This window comes from Suricata suricatta, chromosome 5, assembly GCF_006229205.1.
Source record: "Suricata suricatta isolate VVHF042 chromosome 5, meerkat_22Aug2017_6uvM2_HiC, whole genome shotgun sequence".
Taxonomy (NCBI): domain Eukaryota; kingdom Metazoa; phylum Chordata; class Mammalia; order Carnivora; family Herpestidae; genus Suricata; species Suricata suricatta.
The window spans coordinates 32,038,901-32,061,458 of NC_043704.1; the positions used below are offsets into that span (position 1 = coordinate 32,038,901).

The following is a 22,558-nucleotide window of genomic DNA, read 5'->3' on the forward strand; positions in this document are numbered from 1 at the left end:
TTGTCTCCACATATTTCTTTGGGATATAGATACCCAGTTCTCTCTCAAACCACCAAACTTTGAGTTTAAAAGATGCTTGTTTGACACTCAGGACAATGATCATAATAATTTCATTTTTTCAGTTCCATTAAGATGAAAAAAAATATCAGATAGAATACACATATCCTTTATAGCACTTATTATTTTCTAGCCTAATTTACTCTCTTAATTAGAAAGTCAATTAGTTGGTCATATCAATAGAATAATTTCTAGCCCAAGTAAAATACTTATCATTAATTCTGATAAATATAATAAGTAACTTTGGAAACATTATTATTTGCATTTATTCCATTTTATTCTAAAGTATTCTAAAATATATGTTGTCTAAGTAGAAAACACTGAAGGCTTAAAAAAATACTTATACCAAGTTTTCCAAAACTAACTCAAATACCTCCGTGTAGTCTCTTAAAATATTAATAATATGCTCACATAAAAACAGACTGACACCTAAATCTTTGTTTCCAATACCATTCTCCAATCAAAGAGGAAATGGCAGATTTTAGAACTGGGGCTGGAAATACACAGAATGAGCTGGGAGCAGTTACTGAAAGAAAGGAAGTGTGTGCTCTACACACATGCAGTCATAGAAGAAAGTTGAAAGGATGCCACCTGTGTCAAAGAGCATCTTCCTCACCAAGCCTACAATTTATCAAAAAAAAAACCAAAAACACTAACTCGAAAAGATATATATATGTGTGTGTGTGCGTTTACTCACAATTTCACTGAAACATTATTTACAACCACTAAGATATGGAAGCAACTTCTATATCCACTGATGAATGAATAAAGAAAAGGTGATAGAAATATATATACATATATGAATATATACACACATATATGTGTAAACACACAATGAATATTATTTGGCCTTTTAAAAAGAATGAAATATTGCTTATGACAACATGCATGGACCTTGAGGTTATTATGCTAAGTGAAATCAGAGAAATATACAGTATGATCTCACTTATATGTAGAATCTAAAAACAAACACACACCCAAAACAACTCCTGGATATAGAGAAGAGACTGATTGTGCCAGAGAATAGATTGATTTCAGGGGATGGGGGACAGGAAAATGAATAAAGGGAGTCAAAAGATACCAAACAAAAAAAAAAAGTGCACAAAATCCTCCTTGCAGGAGCATCCCAAATAATTTGTGTAGATACACGAGGAGGTGGAACAAAACCGCCTCCTTCTGAAATGTGGGCTAGACATAGTGTTTTCCTACTAAGAAGCGTATCATGGAAAAGGAGAGAAAAGCAACTATAGTGGAGAAACTGGACAAAAATATCTCATCCAGGTAATCAAAATTAACATTAACAATGATAAGTCATGTCGATAATATGTACCTTGGACATGATGAAATGAAAATGGCATTTTACCTTATGGTATTCCCCCCCAAATGATTGTACCTCTGTACAACCATAATTAAGGGGTGAGGGGGGGGCAATGATTCCAACTAGGGCACTGACTAGCAGATCTCAAATCTACTGAGGCTACCAAAAACAAGAGAAGTCTGAGAAACTGTCACAGCCAAGACGAGTGTAAGGAGACATGATTATTAAATGTATGGTATCCTAGATAAAGTTCTGAAATAAAGAAAAATATTAGGTAAAAACTAAAGAAATCTGAATGAAATATGGGCTTTAGTGAAATAATAAAAATTATCAATCTATATTGATTCACTAATAGCAATAAATGTATCATATTAATTAAGATGTTAATATGTCTTATTTTCTAGGAAGTAGAATTTTTTCATCAATTACAGAATTCAGATACAGACACCTCACTATCCATTAATCCTCAAGATAACTCTTTAATAAATACTTCATGGAAATCTTACTCTACTTTAAATAGAAGTCACTTTCTATTTCTCTTCTTTGCATTTCTCTATGTACTTTAGAGTTTACTTCACTGCAATATATGTTTAGGTTAAAGGAACATAATACACATAAATCTATAGATAAATAGGAAGATAAAAAAATTGCAATTCGAATAATTGTGGGCAAAAAATAGCATATGAAAACAGAAATACTGAACGAAAGGAATTTTAAAGGGATGGAAGAAAAAAACAAGGAAGAGATATAATGTCTACATAACCTATAGTACACTCTTGTTATCGTACATGCATTATGGGGTATAATTCATGATTAATATACAGTGGTTAAAATGGTCAAAACACGCAAAATTATTAATTCCATTGGACATTACAGAATTGTCAACAATAATAAAAAATGTGATACCAATATTCACCCATTAGAATAAGCAAAAATGAAAAAATCCTCCCCCAACTCAAAACCAAAAAACAACCACCAACTCTTGGTAAGGGCATGGAGAAACTGAGACTCCCCTACACTCTTATGGGTTGGAGGAGAAAGTATAAATTAGTATAACCATTTTGGGAAACTATATGACAATATATACTAAAGGTAAATATATGGGGGTGCCTGGGTGTCTCAATCAGTTGAGTGTCTGACCGGCTCAAGTCATGATCTCACGATTTGTGGGTTCAAACCTCACAACGGGCTCTGTGCTGACAGCTCAGAGCCTGGCACCTACTTCAGATTCTGTGTCCCCCTCTCTCTCTGCCCCATCCCTATTCATGCTCTGTCTCTCTGTCTCAAAAATAAATAAGAAATTTTTAAAAAAGATATGAATACCCTATGACTGAATAGTCCCAATCCTAGGCATATATTTGTCAGAAATGTATGGATGGGCTCACTGTAGGATGTGTTCTAACATGTTGATAGTAGTGCTATTTATAATAACAAATACTAGAAACTTACCAAGACCAGAATGAAGAAACACTGTGATATAGTCATATAATGAAATTCTGTTCTGCAAAAATAATTAGCTATTAGAGTACACAAAATCTAAGTGTATTTCACAAACATATTAAACAAATATAGACAGACACAAGATTACATACAAATGTTCCCATTTATAAAAAGTACAAAAAAGGTTAAAACTAAACCCTGCTGTTAGAAGTAGGCAGAATAGTTAGGGTCTATTATCACCTTTTTTGGGGCAGGAGGGCAGTAGATAAAGAGAATACAGCTTACAATGACTAAGTGACTGACCTGGTATTTTAACACGTATTTGCTCATAAAACCTGTGACCTTAATCATCAAATGTACTAAGAGGTAGGATGAGGGGAAGCTTCTGGGGGGTTACAAGAGTATATTCAATGGGTCAAAGTACAGGGCTTTATACATATGATGCATCCATTTTTTCTTTCTGTATGTCTACGATTTGAAGAAAAAAATAAAAAATAAAAATGGTGTTTTCAAGCCAGCTGGTTTGAGTAATATTCTTCGTATAATATATTATACACTCATTATGTTTTCCCATCTTTCATTTATTTTTGCACATCTTCATAAATTTGATAGGCTAATCAATAGGAACTTTAGTGTGGAGAGCTATTTTATATGGATAAATCTATAATACTGGAAATGTTTTTATATTTACTCTTTGCCAAATCTCACTCAACTTGTTCTCTCACATCTACACCATTCACTCATTTTTAAATGGTTATTTTAAAGAATTGTAAACTCTAACGACACAGACTTTTCAGTCCACATTTTTTAAAGATCTTTCATACGTGAGGATAAATTCCTGTTTGAAAATTAAAGATCTTGGTAATATGCCTGTAACCATAGGCTTTCTGTTTTTAATTTTTTAATGTTTTTTATTTTTGAGAACGACAGAGAGACAGCATGAATGGGGGAGGGGCAGAGAGAAAGGGTGACACAGAATCTGAAGCAGGCTGAACTGTCAGCACAGAGCCCCATGGGGGTCTCAAACTCACAAACCACGAGATCATGACCTGAGCCAAAGTCGAACGCTTAATGGACTGAGCCACCCAAGCACCCCACTACAGGCTCTCTAATAAAAACCCCAGAGGAAAACATCACAAAGGAATTGACTATATCAGGGTAGCAAGACAAGATGATAAACAATGCTTAAGAAGATTTCTGTATTTCAGTTAAATGTTACTGAACAATTAGAATTCTGTTCCTGGACTCAATAATTGTACCCATTTCACAGTAATAAAGCTAAACAAATACTAAAGGAATCAACAAGCATTAAGTTAGAATGACCATAGGACCTCAGTTTATAAAGCAGTTAAGAGCTGACCAGTGAAGCTTGGGTAATTGAAGGTGAGTACTAATTTATTCCATGCTCAGCAAGCAACAGACACTGTGCTAAGTACTTGATATACAGCATCTTATTTAAATCTTATAAATCGTATAAATCCTTTTTGGTAATCTTTTTTTTTTTTTTTTTTTACAGATTAAGTCAATTAAGACTTACAAAGATAAAGTGACTGACCTCTGACCATGTAGGTAAATACATTTTTTTCATAAAGCCTTTTAACTAACGAGCAACTATATCCATCAGTTGTAGTCATTTCCTTCAAAAAAAAATGTTTGATATGAACAAATAGAAATGTTTCATATGATTTCAAATGAGACTTAAGTTCTAGTGGGATTCTTTGTTTTGGATACCGAAGTCTGAACCTAACACCAAAGAAACAAACCCAATATAGATACTATTCATTAGACTAATTTATTGATACAAGAAAATATTTATTAGTCTGGAAACATACTTGTTTAGTACTTGCTATGATTAAATATCTTGATATTATGCTGATAATCAATTAAAAAATGAACATCCTATATTTCTGTGATTGTTGTTCACTAACAACAAAGTGAAAAAGAATGTAAAATCACTTCAAAGCTCCCCTTCATATATGCCTACTCTGAGCTTGTTGGTGGAGTTTCTTCCACACGTCGCAATAATCTACTAGCACGCTATTCCATATCTTTAATGGCTTCTAAATAGGCTATTATACAGAGAAATGAAAATTTATTCAACTAGCATTCTAGTGATGGACATTACTATTTTGTGTGTGTGTGTGTGTGTGTGTGTGGTAAGTGGAAAGAGGGCTTCCATAAACTTTACAATGTAAATATCTCCATGAGGTTTCATGTAATCATCTTCCCTGGGTGCCTGGCTGTGTGTGCGTTGGGTGGGAAGGGTATATTTTCTTCCAATAAAGTTCTGTAGATTCTACTGCCAAAAACTATTATGAGCTTATTCACTTCTTACCAAATTCATTGCAACCCAAACATCTAGCATCTCCCATATGAATTACTTGTATAAACTTCTTACTAGTCTCCCTTTGTCTGCTCAAACACCCTTATCCTTCTCTACAGCGAAGCAGAATGAGGTTTCAAATGCAAATCTGATCAGGTGTTTTCCTTGCCTAACACTTCCAGTGACTTCTCTTTGCTATAGGATGGAGGGCACATCTGTACATTGCCCTTATATTGGCACCTCCCCCCAACCCCTCCCGCTTGGCTGCTGTTAGATCCTCCAATGAATGCACAAGGGACTTTCCAAAAAAGACGCAAATGCTTTTGCCCCTTTCCAAAAACTCTCTCTCTTAACCCAATATGTGTCTACATTAATAATGCCTTTTATGTTCAAATGTAAACATAGAAGGTCTTTTTTGGCTCCCTTACCCACCCTCTATTTAGGCCCAGATTCTCTGTCAATAAGCCAGAGGCATCCCTTCACAAGTGCTATCAATGCATTCCCTGTGCATCTGTTGTGTCTGACAGCAGCTTTCCATGATGTGATCTGAACTCCAGGGGTTTCAAACACCGTCTCCCTTCCTGCTGTGTCTCCTCACCTAACACAGCTCAGGGCAAATGGCAAATGCTCGAAACAACCTCGTAAATGAAAGTTTAAAAAAGTTTGGTATTTTGGATTTGGAAGTCAAAGGCAGCTTATTTATGTTTTGGCATAATATCAGCTTTATCAGAATGCTCTAGGATAAAAATATTCACTCCTAAAATCTAGACTAATCAAATATTAAAATCATCGGGCAATTACTGGACAAATATCACAATTTGCATATAAGGTAGAAGAGAGATTTGAAAAACTGGATATTTCTGTCTATTCCTATATGTTGTATTTTCATTTCAACATACATGGAATGTAATACTTATTAATGTCTCCATAAAACACAATGAAATACCTTATCTGTCAGTAGGCAAGGGCAAACTAAATCGAATATGTGGAAAGTGTGTATGTATCTGTTGTATTAAATTGCTAGGGCTCCCATAACAAAATACCAGAGACTGGGTGGATGGCTTAAATAATGGAAATCCATGTTCTCACAGCTCTGGAGGCTGGAAGTCCAAGTTCAAGGTGCTAACAGGTTTGTTTTATTCTGAGTACTCTGTCCTGGGCTCGGAGATCGCTGCCTTATCCCTGTGATCTCATGTAGCCTATTCCGTGTGTGCAGGCAAGTTCCTGGCGTCTCTCCCTCCATTAAAAAGGACACCAGTCCTTGGGTGCCTGGGTGGCTCAGTTAAGTGTCCAACTTTGGCTCAGATCACCATCTCACAATTTGTGAGTTAGAGCTCCTGTTTGGGCTCTCTGCTGACAACTCAGAGCCTGGAGTCTGCTTTGTATTCTGTGTCTCCTTCTCCCTCTGCCCCTCCCCCACTCAGGTGCTGTCTCTCTCTCTCTCTCTCTCTCTCTCTCTCTCTCTCTCTCTCTCTCTCTCTCTCAAAAATAAACAAACATTTTTAAAGATTTAAAGAAAACGACAAAGACACCAGTGCTACTGGGTTGGCACCCTACCCCCCATCTCTTCCAAACTCATTTAACCTTCGTTATCTTTTTAAATGTCTTATCTCCCTATGTTCACATTGAGGGCTATGGGTTCAACATCTGAATTTGGGAGAGACACGATCTGTAACAGAACTCCAAATTCTCTTATCTCTAAGTTTGTTCCACAAATAGAAAATAGCCACCTGAGTGGCGAGCCAATGCCATCAGTTACAATGAGTCTATACGCTATAGTCCCGCCATGCATCTGATAAGCCACAGAATACATATTTGTGTGTGGTTTGCAATGATACTGACAAATTCCCCTCATTACTATTATTCCTGAGACACTGCTAACATAAGTTTATATTTTTAGAGAATCCCAGCCAATCAAGGTTGAAAATAATTATTACTGTACCTATGTGCAGACCAACCCCTAGAGTCATATGAATCGCGTGTGTCATTTTTCCCCCCGTCACCCTCTTTTGACCCTCAAGGCTCAGCTATCCTCTCGGGTATGCAGTGTGAGAGCTGACAGAGGAACAAATGTCACCGTTAAGTTTAACATGGTGGTTGCCATTCATCTCCTGTAAAAAGCCCACATTCCTAGTTAAAATTAAAGGCACGTTTTTATGTAAGATTTTCATAGTGATTTTACATTTTTAAGAAGTAAAAGGTTTCTTTATTAACTGCTGTCTTCAAGTATCCTGATAACTAAACTATACATCACATCACAGTTTAATGGTTATTTATTTACTTAATGGAATATTACTATTTAAAATAACAGATTTCTATCCTCACGTCCATATTTTATATTCCCCTAATGTTTTCCCGGTTGAGTTTCCAATCCTTACTCCTAGACATCTTAACCTTAATCATGTTCATTTCAGGTCTGTGCCCTGAATACGAATAGCTTATTTTGCAACACAAGCATATAAATAATTTTATCTTGTTTATTCTTCTTTTCCAACCAAGTTTCTTATTCTGCAAATCTACCTTTCACCTATATCCCTAGTTCAGAATCCTTTTCTACACTGTTGTTAGTGATAAACACATATTTTAAGGTTTAGCCTCTGTAACACCACCAGTTTGGCACCTTTGAAGAAAGAAGGATCCCCTAACTTGGGAAGGATTATTTTACCATTCTGATTTGATCTTCTTCTAGCTCTAATTCCACAGCTCTTAAAATGCCTTTTTTTTTTTAATCTTTACCTTGGCAGAAGAAAGTCTATTAATCCACTCTTCTAAGTAGAAGGACCCAAAAGTCTATTCAAAAACCAGTAAGATTGTTTCTGTTTCTTGTTCCTGCTCCTCGGACGCCGTTATCCTGTCCCTCTCGGAAACCAGACTGCTTCTCAGTCCTTATCTCTGCCACACAAGACGTTTCTTAGAAGTTTAGGATATTCAGCGATTTTGCTTGCTGCTTTCTGCCACGTGGTTCACAAAGGCAGGGAGGGAGATGGGAAGGGAGATCTGAAGGCAACAGTTTCTAGAGAGATGCGCTCGGTTTGGGAATATCTGTGCAATAGTGCAGATGCCAGGGATCTATGGGTACTCCTGGGAGGTGCCAAAGTACAGTGGTGGGGTTTTCAACCACTACATTTGCGAGGACATTTTTACCATATGCAAAAAAAGAAAAAAAGAGTTCTCAGGTTATAGCTGTATATTTAAGATGTGTTTTTTAAATAACTAACAAACATGGTTACTTTCAGTAACTTAAAAGTAAAATTGTATTCCATCAAAAAATAACTTCTGCACACTTTTGACATTTGTATTCATGAGGGAAGGATAGGTTATGTATTCAGTCAACCGGCTGTACTTCCTCTGTATCTGAAGGGTTGTAACCTCTACAAATAGTAGCTCAGCTCCTCTTCTCACTCCCTGCCTCAGATTTGAGAGACACAACTTGGGAATCACTGAGACACAGGGACTGAATGAGCTATTCCTCTTTGGCTGTGGAATTTGGGGCAAGTTACTCAGTTTCTGATGTCCCTGAGTTTTGTGAGGCTTCAAATAAAATACAGGGGTGCTTGGAAGAGCCCTCCACTCACTGACAAACAAGACACAAATGCAAAGTAGAATCCTCTCCATGCACAGAGGAAAGGCATGTGATTTGATCAAAAGGGCCGCAAAGTTCTGGCAGCCCCTTTGGAGAAACCCACCGTGGAAATATTTTATGGATGGCATGATTTACTTTCTGATTTCCTCCCTCCTGGCCCAAACCCTCTTCCTCCAGTGAAAATGGACTGGGCCAGTTCCTCTAAACTTATCACTGTCCTCGCTTCCACATTTGATAATGTGCCATGTTAAATACACTCTGCAGGGAGGAAAAATCTCTTTCCTGTACTCTTCTCTAAATTCTTGACTGAAACCCAGGAACAAAGACAGACGCATATAAATTTAATACCCATTTTATAGGACACAGGAAACTTTATGAGGAAACAAAAACACAAAGAAGCAGTTAATGGGGTGCCTGGGTGTCTCAGTCATGATCTCATGGTTCGTGGGTTCGAGGCCCACATCAAGCTCTGTGCGGACAGTGGCGGAGCCTGCTGGGGAGTCTCTCCCTCTCTCTCTGCCCTTCCCCTACTTGCACTCCCTCTCTCCCAAAGAAACATTTAGAATGTTTGCTTTATTTAAAAGGAAAAAAAAAAAAAGAAGCAGTTAAACCTGGGTGTTTTTCTGCTAGGTCTAATAAAGAGTGGAGTTGTGAAAAGATGCGACAGGACTGAGGGCACAAGGCTAAGTTTGGTAAACTGGGGGAAACTTAGCAAGGCTTCTTCCTTCGCATTCTGCTTTGGTCCCTTAGTCTTTGAGATTAGGGTGCTCCTTTACCTCTGGGTACAGGGAAGGCACCTCACTCATGAAACTTTGAAGTTCGGCATCAGTGCAAGGTCAGAAAGTCCCCCGTGATTGGTCACTTTCCAAATTCCATCATTTGAAAATATTCATTATTCCATTGCACCATATTTTGAGAAAGTGTATCCTGGTCTCTGTCACTTCTAAGAATTCAGTCTTACTCTAGTTTTCCACTGAAACTCATGTTACCTACATACAAACACAGCACAGTTTAACAGTATAAATGTTTCCTTTGGAATATCATTGGAAGAAAGAAAGATTTTACAATTTTGTTTACTTGGTGTCGTTGGGACAATGAATAAAAGGGCAGTTTTCTGCTTTATAGGATCATGTCATGCACTGGAATAAATCTATAAATCGAAATAAATACCTCTGTATTCAAAATAATACGTGTAGAACCTTTTCTTTCTTGAATATACAATGTGAGAGGAAATTTAATTTAAGTCACTTAGTAGCCCAGTTCTGAGTGTACTCAAATATAAAATATGTATATAATTTAAACAAAATCAGATTATGCACTAACAAGTATGATTTGTGAAAGCATCACAACTATCTGGTTTTCACTTCAGTAAATATTAAACCAACTTACTGAAACAACCAACAGAGGTGTCATTTAGTGCCATTGTGATCAAGGGTGTGTTATGCATGGTAGGACATGATTTGTCACCTGAGCACTAACAGAGTGCAACCAAGTCCACGGACTCATTTATTGAGAATGTTATGAAGCCATCCACTCGTAATGATTTTCAGTCTTCGCTGATCTAGGCCAGATTTGAACTGCTGACCTGGAGGTGCAAAATTCCATATCCGGCCCCTCATTACTTGTGATAATACTGGTCACAAATAGTCTTTTGAAAAAAAGCTAAAAAGGGGATATATATATTGCCTCAGTGTCTTTAAAGGACTTGCTTTGTATACTACTTCACAATGTCTGTTTTACTAATTTGTTTCAGTGATATGCATCCATCAGTATTTAGAATTCCGAAAGAAAGGTACATTTTATGAAAAGAAGGGATTATAGGCTTGAATCAACCAATCTTTCTGAGAAACCGAATCAGTATTTATTATTTAAATTTGCCTGAAGAATGATGGAAAAGAACAATTTCTGAAAATCTATGTTTTCGGTAGTCACTCTTACTTCCAATTCATTTAAAAGCAACCAGAACACTCTCAAATGCAGCGAACTAGAACTCAACTGAAGAAAACAAGACCTCAGAAATCTTATGACACTGACAAAGTAAAAATTAAGTAGCTCACAAAATAGACCAGAAGCAAAGGGAACAGCAAAAGATCAGAAGCAAAGTAGATGGGTGAAAAACACATTTGTAGCTTTTGCCCACCCAGGCTGTACCGCGTCCACAGCAAATTCTGATAACTTAGAGAGGGAATATAGGTTACCTTGGAATAGTCATTAGATGGAACTTTCAAAGCAAGCGAAATGCCTGAACATCTTTGAGAAAGGGATTTCATAAATGCACGATTAACATGCATCACGCTAAATTGTAAGATTCTCATGTAAAGATCTTTTCTCACACTTTGTGAATTATTTCCTGACCCTTCCTTATAGATAGGTTTTCCTTTTCTTACTACCGTAGGACTTTTGACAAGCATGGCCCGTACAAATTCCTTCCCCACAAGTCTCTGTGCTGTGAGGCAGCGTTCTCTCAAATACTGTTATAGTGTATTTACTACTATAACCCAGGAGGCCCAGTGTAAAATGGATATCACATTTAAGTGACTCAGTTCAAAAAATAAATATTCTTTACAGACATCTTTTTGAAACATAAGGGGATCCAAGTACACAACCCACAGAAACTCTTAAGCGTTTGTTTTCTGATTCTGCAGCACCCGCGCTCCAGGAGCTTCCTACTGTAGGCCTTATAATAGCATCTTCTGAACTTCAACATCTCCTGTCTACCATCTTGTAACCTAAGTCATGTTCCTTTCTCTACTCTGTGACCTTTAAGATAAGGCTCTGACAAGTCACATAACCTTCACTTCAGTGTCCATCCTAGAAATGAGGTTCATCCATATAGTCACTTTTTTTTTCTTTCTTAAGGAAAGTAGAGAATGTAGGTTTTCTTTTTTTTCAGAAAGTGAGAATGTATAGGTGGTGCCAGGCTGGGTTATGTGTCATGCTCAGGCAGGAGAATAATTCCTATGGTGTGTGTGTGTGTGTGTGTGTGTGTGTGTGTGTTTTCTCACAAGTGTGACACTCGGATTAAGAGATGCTATTTTTCTGTCCAATAGCATATATACGAAGTCTATATGGCGTATAGCTTTGTGAGTAAATTGGCCTTTTATGTCATTTGATTATATTATCTCTACAATGGAGTTTAAAAGAGAAATTTTAGTGATACTTAAGTGATTGTTGGAAGACATAACTCAAGTACAAACAATTATTGTCATGTATACTATACTAAGTACTTTACACACAAAACTCATTTTATTCACAAAGTAACTCAGTCAAGTAATATTTTACCTCAAATTTTGGAGATGATGAAACTGGGGCTTGATTTAGTTAATAATTAGCTCATTGTTACTAAGGAAATGAATACTGGATTTAAAACCAAAGAGTTTGTGTTTATGGGCAAATATTTTAAACACTGTTCTATCCTCTGTGACCCCAAAGAAGGAACCCATATACCTTCTACTATTAAATGATATGATCTTTGAATAAACTAATGATCCTTCCCAAACCAGCTCAAATTAAGAAGCCATCTGATATCTGCCCCTCCCCATTCTTATCCTTAGCTTGTGTGAATGTAGCATACTCACACTTGTATGATGTAGGCTTTCAAAAATTCTATTGAAAGAAATTCCTTCTAATTCTAAAATGATAAAATTTATGAACAGATACAGTCTGTGCCTTAAGGTTCTCAAGAAAACATTGCGAAAAAGCTAAAAATATGCAACTATCAAGGTGCCTGGGTGGCTCAGTAGCTTAAGTGGGCGACTTTGGCTCAGGTCATGATCTCACAGGTCATGGGTTCGAGCCCTGCATTGGGCTCTGTGCTAATAGCTCAGAGCCTGGAGCCTGCTTCAGATTCTGTGTCTCCCTCTCTCTCTCTGCCCCTCCCCTGCTTGTGTTCTCTCTCTCAAAATTCAATAAACATTTAAAAAATTAAAAATAAATAAAAATACACAACTATCAAAATTGTAACTTTGAACTGAGATAAAGGGGAAATGATCATTAATGATGGGAAATGGATTGGGTACTAGTGTCTAGCTGAGAACTTCAGTAACATTACCACCATTTCCCAATGCAGGCTGCGGTATCTGAAGAGAGGTACGACTTAGTTGCAACCAAGTTGTACTGAACAGATGTGGCATTGCTGCTACTATAAACCTAGCCCTAGGGGCAAATGTCTGCTTTTTTTTTCCAAAAGAAGAATCCTTGAACTGGTATAGAATTCTGCGAACCAGACTGAGTCCTCTAAGTGAAGGTAAAACAATAAATTTGATTCACCACTTCGAGGAAATAGCATCACCAGTGATTAAGAATAAGGAAGGATGGTATTATCATGCACTTGGATTTTTATCAAAGAGCTTCAAATTCTCCATCAAAGACTTTTTGGAGGTAAATAGGGTATCCTCTCAGCCAGGAAACAACAAAAAGAGAACTTAACTTTTTGGTCACCAAAAATAATCAATGAAAATTGGCAGTCTCCAAAAGAAAATTTCAGAGTGATATTCAAAGTGATTTATTTTCAATATTCCTTTCAATGTCATCTGTCAAAAATTTTAATTTGCCCATCAACTTTATCTCCTCTGCTTCTGGCATCTGAGAGCATATTACCATTGAGGGTGAGCACAGGATTTAGATAACTTTCTTTGAAATGTTGAAACCTATGAAATAAAGCAAAATGTTATACAACTGTGTGTGTGTGTGTGTGTGTGTGTGTGTGTGTGTGTAAATTATCCCTTTCTAATTACGTTTCCCTACCATGAAAATGAGTTTAGTTTGTGAAGTTCATTAAGCTTTCATAAAAGTATAAGTTAAGGGAAGAGAAAAAGTATTACATTTGAATTTTCTTGGTTTTAGTCATGAGGTGATCCAAGCCATTAAAGCTATTTAAACACCTTTTCTTTGGCATTCAAGATTGCAGCATGCTGTCTCCAGGCAATGTAATGCTGAAAACAAGACTTTAATGATAGAAGAAAGAGGAACAAAGACGGAGCTTCTCTTGTCAGTGTCAGTAGGTAAATAGCGCTAATCTGTCTTCATTATTGCTATGCACGCTGTACTACCAGGTGGGAGAATGTGTAATATCTTTTACCGTTATCCAAGAGCTAAGTAGCATAAAGAAACTTAAAGGCAGAATTATCTTTGATCAACAAAAATGTGGCAATCATTTCCGTCTGAAATTGCCTTCAGAGAATTTTGACATCTTTATGTGAAGATGCAAAGACCTCACACTTTCCCATATTGTCATTATTTCTCAAGATTGTAAAGTTCGTTAGATTTGAATACTTAGTACAACCCGCTTGTCAGGGAGAGGGGGAAAAATCTCCAAAACAATAAAACACCTTTATCAGAATTTTTTTGTAATCCCCCTAAAGACATAAAAATTAATCTAAAAGAAAAATAAGTCAGAAGATCAAAATGCAAGTATCTTCAGTCATAATTAAATCATTATTACAACTTTTCATTTCTGACCTGTATATTCTTGATTCCTCTAAAAGATAAGTTTCATTTACTTTTGAAATCTTGCACAGGACCCAGATTTGCTAAACCCTAACTAATCAAAATCGGTCCCATGCAGAGTTGTTGAAGAAAGGACATTTGCCATGGGTTCTCTTTATAATGCCCCCTTCCATTGCCTGTAGGACATTCTTCAAATAACTCATCATAGCTAGGGTGCCTGAGTGGCTCAGGCGGCTAAGGGTCTGACTCTTGATTTTGACTCAGCTCATGATCTCATGCTTTGTGGATTCAAGCCCCAAGGTTTAGGAAAATAAGCCCCAAACCAGGCTCCGTGAGGGCAGTGCAGAGCCTGCTTGGGATTCTCTCTCTCCTTCTTTCTCTGTTCTTCCCTTATTTGTGCACACACCATCTCTGTCTCTCTGTCTCTCTCCCTCTCAAAATAAACTTAAATAAACAGCTCATCAAATCCAAAACCAACCCGTGCCTCTCTCCTTCCTCACACCCACACCTCACTCCTTACTTCCACCACCACCACCTGCTGCTCTTCCAGTGTTCCCACACGTAAGAGGTCTTCTCATTCACTGTTATTACAGATATATAGTCATCCTTGATTCCACATATAATCAGTATTCATGTTGTTAATTCTACCTTCTAAATATTTCTTGAGGGGTGCCTGGGTGGCTCAGTCTGTTGTGTCTCACTCTTGATTCTGGCTCAGGTCATGATCCCAGGGTCATGGGATTGAGCCCCCCATCAAGCTCCATGCTGAGCATGGAGCCTGCTTAAGATTCTCAATCTCTCTTTCTCTGCCCCCTCCCCTGCTCATGCTTGCTCTCTTTCAATAAATAAATAAATAAATAAATAAATAAATAAATAAATAAATAATATTTTTAAATTAAAAATTAAAAAATTAACTATTTCTTAAATTTGATGATTTCGTTTCATTCTCCTGTAAACCTTCATAAATAAGATCGCCACTATCTCCTTTCCACCTCAGTCTGGTCCTCACCAGATCACTATACTGACACAATTAAATGAAATCTGACCCTCTCATTCTTTTTAACCTTTCAATGAACAGAATAAAAGCCACATTATTTCCTGCTTATAAGAATCCGTGTGATTCTTACCCTGCTTACATCTTCAGTGTCTCTTCCTGTCAGTTCTTTCCAAATCTATTCCATGACTAAATATAATTAACAGTTTAAAAAATTATAAATATACATAGCAAGTCTGGTAATCTCCGAGGAGTGGCTATGATTTTAACATACATTATGTTAAGAGGTTTAGGAAAATAAGGCTAGACTAGTAAGTTGTGATTATTCATGGAGAGACATAACAACATACTAAGGAAGAAGGATCTGATTTATTCAGGAGGAAATGGGAAGCCAAGGGGAGACGTGATCAGTGCAGCAGTTTAGGATAATGAAGTTTAGAGCAATAGGTAAAATTGGGTGGAGTGTGCAAGACTGGATTGGGAAACCAATAAGGAAGCTATTGAGGTAAACTAGGAGTAACGAGAACTTCTGGTGTAGTAGTGGCTGTGAGAACGGAAAAGAAGAAATCAAAAAAAGAATTATAATGAGGGGAAATTGATAGTTCTCAGTAAGCGATTGCCTGAGGGAGACAAAAGAGAGAGAAGAGTCTAAAGTAATAGGATTTGAGCAAATGCAAAGGAGGAAGATGGCGCCATCAACACCTTAGACATATTGGAGGAGGGACACATGATGGTAAGCCTCAGCCATACTGAGTTTGGAGAGTATTGTGACATACCATTCATGAAATGTTCAGAGTAGAAAACTGAACATTTCAGTCTTTTGATTGCTGAGTCACAGATTTGCACTGATTATTATTAAGACACATTTTCTTGTAATCTTCATCCATTTTTGAGAAAGATAAGCATGAGTGAGGGAGGGGGAAAGGAGAGGGAGACACAGAATACAAAAACAGGCTCCAGGCTCTGTGCTGTCAACACAGAGCTCCGTGTGGGGCTCGAACCCACAAATCACAAGATCATGACCTGACCCAAAGTCAGACGCTTAACAGACTGAGTCGCCAAGGCATGCCTAATTATTATTTTTTAAACACCTATTCCCTTGTTCCTGGTATGGAAAAAAAAATTAAGTAACCTAGACATTTATACTGCTGTAATGAAATATTCAAATCATGGTTCATCAGCACAAAGCAGGAGTGGCTCCATAATTATCATGACCCAGTGCAAAATGAAAATGCAGTTTCCCTGACTTAAATATTAAGAATTTCAAGTCTGTAACATTAACAAACCAAGCCCAGGTCTAAGCACTGAGCTCTAGGCAACTACAGAGATTTTACACCTGTGAAATAAGCCATGTGCAAGGATGGAGTATTCTACCTCCCTTATTTTCATGATTACTTAGAAGAGATTTCAAGAGTCCATCTATGTCCTCTTGTATGTGTCAAGATGCCCTTATAATTCTGATGGGGCACAATTAGCTTGACTCGATTTTTATGTGCTTCATGTAATCAGTCAAAATACATCTTCATTGATAGAACTCTTGACACATTTACTATCTGTCAAAAACACAATGATGGAGGGGGGATAAAAAAGGAGAAAAGGAAGAGAAGGGGAAGAAGAAGAAATTGAGAAAAGCAAAACTTAATATCTCTCACTTTTGGTCCATTCCTTCTTGTCATTAAATTAAATATTTGACATTATTTTATTTTTAAATGAGCATTAGCAGGGCATGGTTCTAAACCCTTTGCAAATGTGAACTTGCTGTTCAGAACCACTCTGTGAGGTAGCTCTCTTACCCCATTCTACAGGTGAGGAATGCAAGGTGCACACGGATTAAGAACTGGGCCAAACAAAGGAAGGCCCTCTGGCCCCAGAATTCATGTTCTTCCATTAACCCACTATGCTATCACCTCCACAGGCTATCATTTCCTCACACACTAAAACAAGAGTAGATAAAATGTTACATAATTATTTTTAAAATTCCAGGGGAAATGGTTATTTGATATATATTTTTTTCAAACAATTGTCTTAAAAAGAATGAACCAAAATTATGCAATATTATTGGAAATATCCAAGAAACAAATAGTGGAACTTTGGGCAAATTTTGAACAGAGCATATTGAGGGTAATTTGGCATTACAAATATATACTGTCTTTCATTTAAATTCCTACAACTATAGACGACTAGAAGTAAATCAGTACCTTGTCATCGAATGTATAAACTGTAATTTTAAATGTCTGTTGGTGGGGAGGGGAAGGGGAGCTTCTTTTGAATTTTTTAATTGACTGCTTGTGTCTTGCCACCTCCCTGCCTCATGCATAATACAGTGAAAAGTTCAGAAACTCTTATTTTATTATTTGGTATTCTGTACTGTACTAGAATACCATTAAACCAGAGGCCTCAGGTTTTTCAAGAGGTTGGACGTATCTAGCAGGGAGGTGCTGATGGAGAAGTCTAACCGGGAAGAGATAGGAGTTGGTGAGTAGTCAGACTCCTAGAGAACAGGCTCATGTAAGTTATTCAGGGAAATTCAAATGGGCATGAATAACTTTCTGACATGAAAGCAAAAGCAATAACTTACTATTAACACCTACCCTAATTCACTCTTTACCAATTTTTAAACTTTTCTAAAACCAAGGCAATCATAAAATGTATCTTCTAAAACATGGACTGCTTTTGGAAACAAAAGGGAAGGTGTAAAAATTATGTCGTGACAGCAGGTGTATGCCAGGACTGTCCCAAGCAAACCACGGTCAGTATATAATCATTTGACTTATAACCAATCCAATCTACCCACCTTCACCTTAGCCAATTATGCATAACTGATACCCAAAACAATATGAAATCTTATTAAACTCACTCTAAGCTGATAACATTAGCTAATTGGCTCAGACGTAACCACATGCATCTGGTTCATTTTCTGTGACTCAACAGATGCCTGCACAAATTTTTCTCAGCTCATCTATCCATCTCAGATATAGGTTAACAGGAAGTATAAGTTTTAAAAAGTGAAAATTTCACCCTCTCATGTTTATACCAATTTTGAAAAACATAAAAGAAAAAAGGGAGGGAGACGGGAGAGACCATTTGGACAGATGAGAAGGGTAACTGCCAATTTTAATATCTGTGAAATGTGTCTCAATAATTTGATTTTTTATCCATAAGCCCAGATGTGGTGAGGCTTAGAATTAAGAAACAGTGGCCACTCTTAAAGGAATATCCAGATATCAGCCAGATGCCAATGTCTGTTCTGGGCTCTGGTTTTTACAGATTTAACATTTTTGTTTGGGGCTACTTGAATAAAACCCAAGAGTCTACAACATTTTCCTGAGCCACAGATTTTATTTACAAACTGAGTATGGGAATAAGCTACTTATCTAGCAGTTGATCCCAGTTGACTCAGGTCATCACACTCCAAAACTGGCACTACTGTTCTTCATTCACGATTAGCATGTATTTTATTGGGAGATTATATGCTAAAATAGTGTTTAATAATTCAACAGCTTGGTGTTCTCTGTAATGAAAAAAAAATTCCCTTTTACAAGAATCAAGGTCAACTATGTACATAAGCAAATCTTTCCTAGTAGATCAATCCATTTAAACTCAAAGTACAAATCATAAGACTGTCTTGGAGAAACTAAAAATTTGGACAGGGAAAGTTGGATGTTCTCACAGGGTAGCATGAAGTTATGTGAATTGATGGATTATCCTTCTCCACTCTAGGAATTTTTCTACCAGAAGAACGATAGCTCCTTGAGTCAGAGCAGTGCTCCTCCTACACAGTGTTAGATAAACACAGAATTTATGCTTGGCACCATTTTTTCTTTTTAAGTGCCCACAAACACTGTTCTATCACATCAAGCAAAGTACAACATGATTGAATGGCCTGGAATTTTCTTTTGCATCAATCACACTTCAGGCATGTCTATTTGAGGCCATCCCTTGGTTACCTTGACAGAAATAGGCCTTCCCCAGGACTCTACCAACCCATTTAAAATCATCTCTTAGGTATGGGATAACATTTCTCCCACCTCTTATCATAAGCTGTTTGTTTTTTTGTTTCAATTTTAGAGTGAGATTTATTTCCAAATTCTTAGTCTTCTTTTAATAACTACAATGATCCAAATGCAGTTTTAGTAAAACTTTAGTTCAATATTTAGACTTATTCTGTCTTTGAATAATTTAAGTCCTTCACAGGAAATCAATTTTGCTAATCCACTAGCTTTGATATGTATTGTCAATCATTAGAGAAAAAAATGGAGTTTTATGTAAATAAAGAAAGGTGAAGAATGGCCCAATATACATTTTGGCAATACCACCTCAGGATATTAAAGGTTTTGCCTTTTAAAAAAGATCTCCGCAGGCACCTTAGTCAGTTAGGCAGCTGACTTCAGCTTAGGTTGTGATCTCAATGGTTCCAGGGTTTGAGTCCCGCGTCAGGCTATGTGCTGACAGCTCAGAGCCTGGAGCCTGCTTCTGATTCTGTGTCCCCTGCTCACATTTTGTGTGTCTCTCTCTCTCTCAAAAATAAATAAATAAATATTAAAATAAAAATCTGTGTCTCCTTTTGATAGTGGTTTCAGATAAGAGAATAAGGATTTGTGTCACAACATACTTCAGTTATCTAATACTTTGTAACTAGCCCCCCCCCAAATTTAGTAGCTTAACACAAGCGTTTTGTTTTCCTCATGATTCTTTGGCGTGCTGGACCTAGTTTGTTATTCTTCTCTCCCTATGTTATTGGCTAGAGCTATTCATGTAGTTGTCTTCATCTGAGCCTTTGGTAGCACATTTTGGGCTAGATGTCCAAGAAACCACATCCCAAATCTGACAGTTAATACTGGCTGTCATCTGGTTACATGGTTGGCTTCCATGTGGCCTTTCTCCAGAACTCCAGGGGTCTACACTCGCTTCCTCACAAAGTGGCAGCTGGGTTCCGACAAATTGAAAGCAGAAGCTAGAGGGCCTCTTTAAGACTAGATTCAGAAGTGGCACAGGATCACTTTTAATATGTCCTACTTGTCAACAGACTCCATTGGAGTGAAAATAGTCATCACCATTTAGTGAGAAGAGAGGCACATGTGTACAGGAATGGATTTCTGACAGCTATCTTTGGAGATCATCTACCATATCGTGATACCTACTTCTAACATGATGTGTTCACAGGGGAAATAAAGGCTATACAACCATATGTATTGACATCAGGGAGGCAAAAATGTATTGAATGCTTGACAAATTTTTCTTTCTAGTAATCCTATATAATTATTTAATAAGTGTTATTCCAAATTGCTTTCTCTTATGCTTAAAGTAAATCTTCAAGTCACCAGGTTAGTTTGGCATTTTAGGCATTTTTCCAACTTCTTATTTCTTGAAAAATGTCTGCTCTGGGAAATTTTTTTTTCTTTGCTAAGGTGCAAAATCAAGAAAATTTATTATCTTTCTCCATCTAGTAGAGTTTATTTTTTAAATGTTTTTTTATTTATTTTTGAGAGACAGAGAGAGGCAGCAGCAGGGGAGGGTCTAAGAGAGAGGGAGACACAGAATCCGAAGCCAGATGCTCAACAGACTGAGACACCCAGGTGTCCCTAGTAGAGTTTTAACTAAGAGAATCATTTGTAAATAATATTTATCCAAACTTAGTAATTAGGTAAAATATCATTAAGTTCAATCAATTTTGATTCATTTCTCCTAACAAAAGTATATATAGCAAATAATCATTAACTATCATTTGATATATCACTCCTGCCTTATACAAAAATCTAGAGGCACCTGGGTGGCTCAGTCGGTTGGGCAACTGACTTTGGCTCGGGTCATGATCTCACTGTTTTTGGGTTCAAGCCCAGGGTCGGCTCTGTGCTGACAGCTCAGAGCCTAGAGCCTGCTTCGGATTCTGTGTCTCCCTTTCTCTCTCTCTGACCCTACCCCATTCACACTCTCCCAAACTATGCTCAGTAAAGATACGACTATGGAAGAAGAGCCAGAGAGATGTGATATGAAATGATTCAACCTGCCATTTCTGGCTTTGAAGATAGAAGACAAGTGATACCAATCAATCAGCGAATGTGGCTAGCCCCCAGAAGCTGACATGAGCAGTGACATGGATTATATTCTTTCTGTGGCTCTCCAAAATAGAACATAGCTCTGTCAACAACTTGATTTTAGCCCAGTGAGACCTATATTGGACTTCTAACATACAAAACTAGAAGATAATAAATTTGTAAGTCCTAGACCATTAAGTGTTGGGCATTTTTCATTTTGATTATTTGTATACAATGGTACTACCACCCACACCTAAAAATAACACAAAATATTTAGACCATACCAACACTCACACTATTTTTATATACTCTAATCATTTACCCATGTTGACTATCAACCTGTTGGTAACTTAGTATTGCTTACATAAGTTCAATCTGTAATTATTTAGACTGCCTGTGTTCATAGATATTAATTGTATTGTTTCAGAGAACATTTGACATGACAGTAAGCTTTCTACTATATGCATTATTTTTTCCTGCCAGCGGTGATATGGCAGATATTGTCATTAATATTTATATCTTCCTCTGTCTTTTCCACACATACCCCAATTTTGAACCAGGTAGAATCCTTTGCCAATTTCAGAGGATGATTAGTAATTGGACTAAAACTACCATTACTACAGCCCTATCCTCACCCCCACTGTGGTGGAGACTTTGGTTGCACATATGGCAAATGAGACTAAACAAGAAATATTTAGGGGACTTCCATTTCCACAAGAAAAGCTTGCATCCTACCTTTGCCTGTAGATGATATTTTGACATCATGAGTCACAGTAGCCATCTTGCAGCTAGAAGGATAAAAAAAGCACAAAAACAAAAAGTCTCCATGACAAGAATAGTAGACAGAAGAATAAAAGAACCTGCTATGAACTGTCTTTCTTGGTCTTATATTTGTATATTTACAGGACTTTTTATTACATCAGCTGCTATTATCTGATGTTCTGCTACTTACAGCCAATCACATGTTGACAGGTAAATGTGAGAAGACATTTCTTTAGACATCAAAATAAATATGAGTAGTCATAAACAAAGCTTTAAATTAAAAGTCCTTATCTGTGTCATATCTGCAATGGAGTCTAAAGTTTTGAACATTCTTTTAAAAAATCAATAAAGAGGCAGGTCAGTGCTTTAAACATTTGGGATTCTCAAAAGTTTTTCTCCATTACAGGAAGGTCTGGGCCAAATCCATTTAATGAATTTGCCATAACTTTTGTAGAAAATTAAGTATTACTTATTAATGGGCTTCTTGTTAGTATTAATTGATAAATGCAGCCATGCAAAGAAAAACTTTGTTCAAAAGAGCTCTGTTCAGTTCTTTGAATGAAGATATTTGTGAGATACACATGTGTGCTGTATGTGC

At 37.0% G+C, this 22,558-nt stretch overlaps 1 long non-coding RNA gene across 4 annotated transcripts in view; it reads left to right on the forward strand.

The window, feature by feature from the left end:
• LOC115292607 overlaps positions 1-22,558 on the forward strand; it is a 52,346-nt gene that overhangs the window by 18,983 nt on the left and 10,805 nt on the right. For 2 of the 4 annotated variants that reach the window (XR_003909060.1, XR_003909059.1), the window contains 3 exons: positions 4,332-4,384; positions 12,791-12,967; positions 13,624-14,083. This is a non-coding gene — a long non-coding RNA (uncharacterized LOC115292607). Of the gene's footprint in view, positions 1-4,331; positions 4,385-12,790; positions 12,968-13,623; positions 14,084-22,558 lie in introns of those variants that run through there. The other 2 variants (XR_003909061.1, XR_003909058.1) reach the window with 2 other exon arrangements.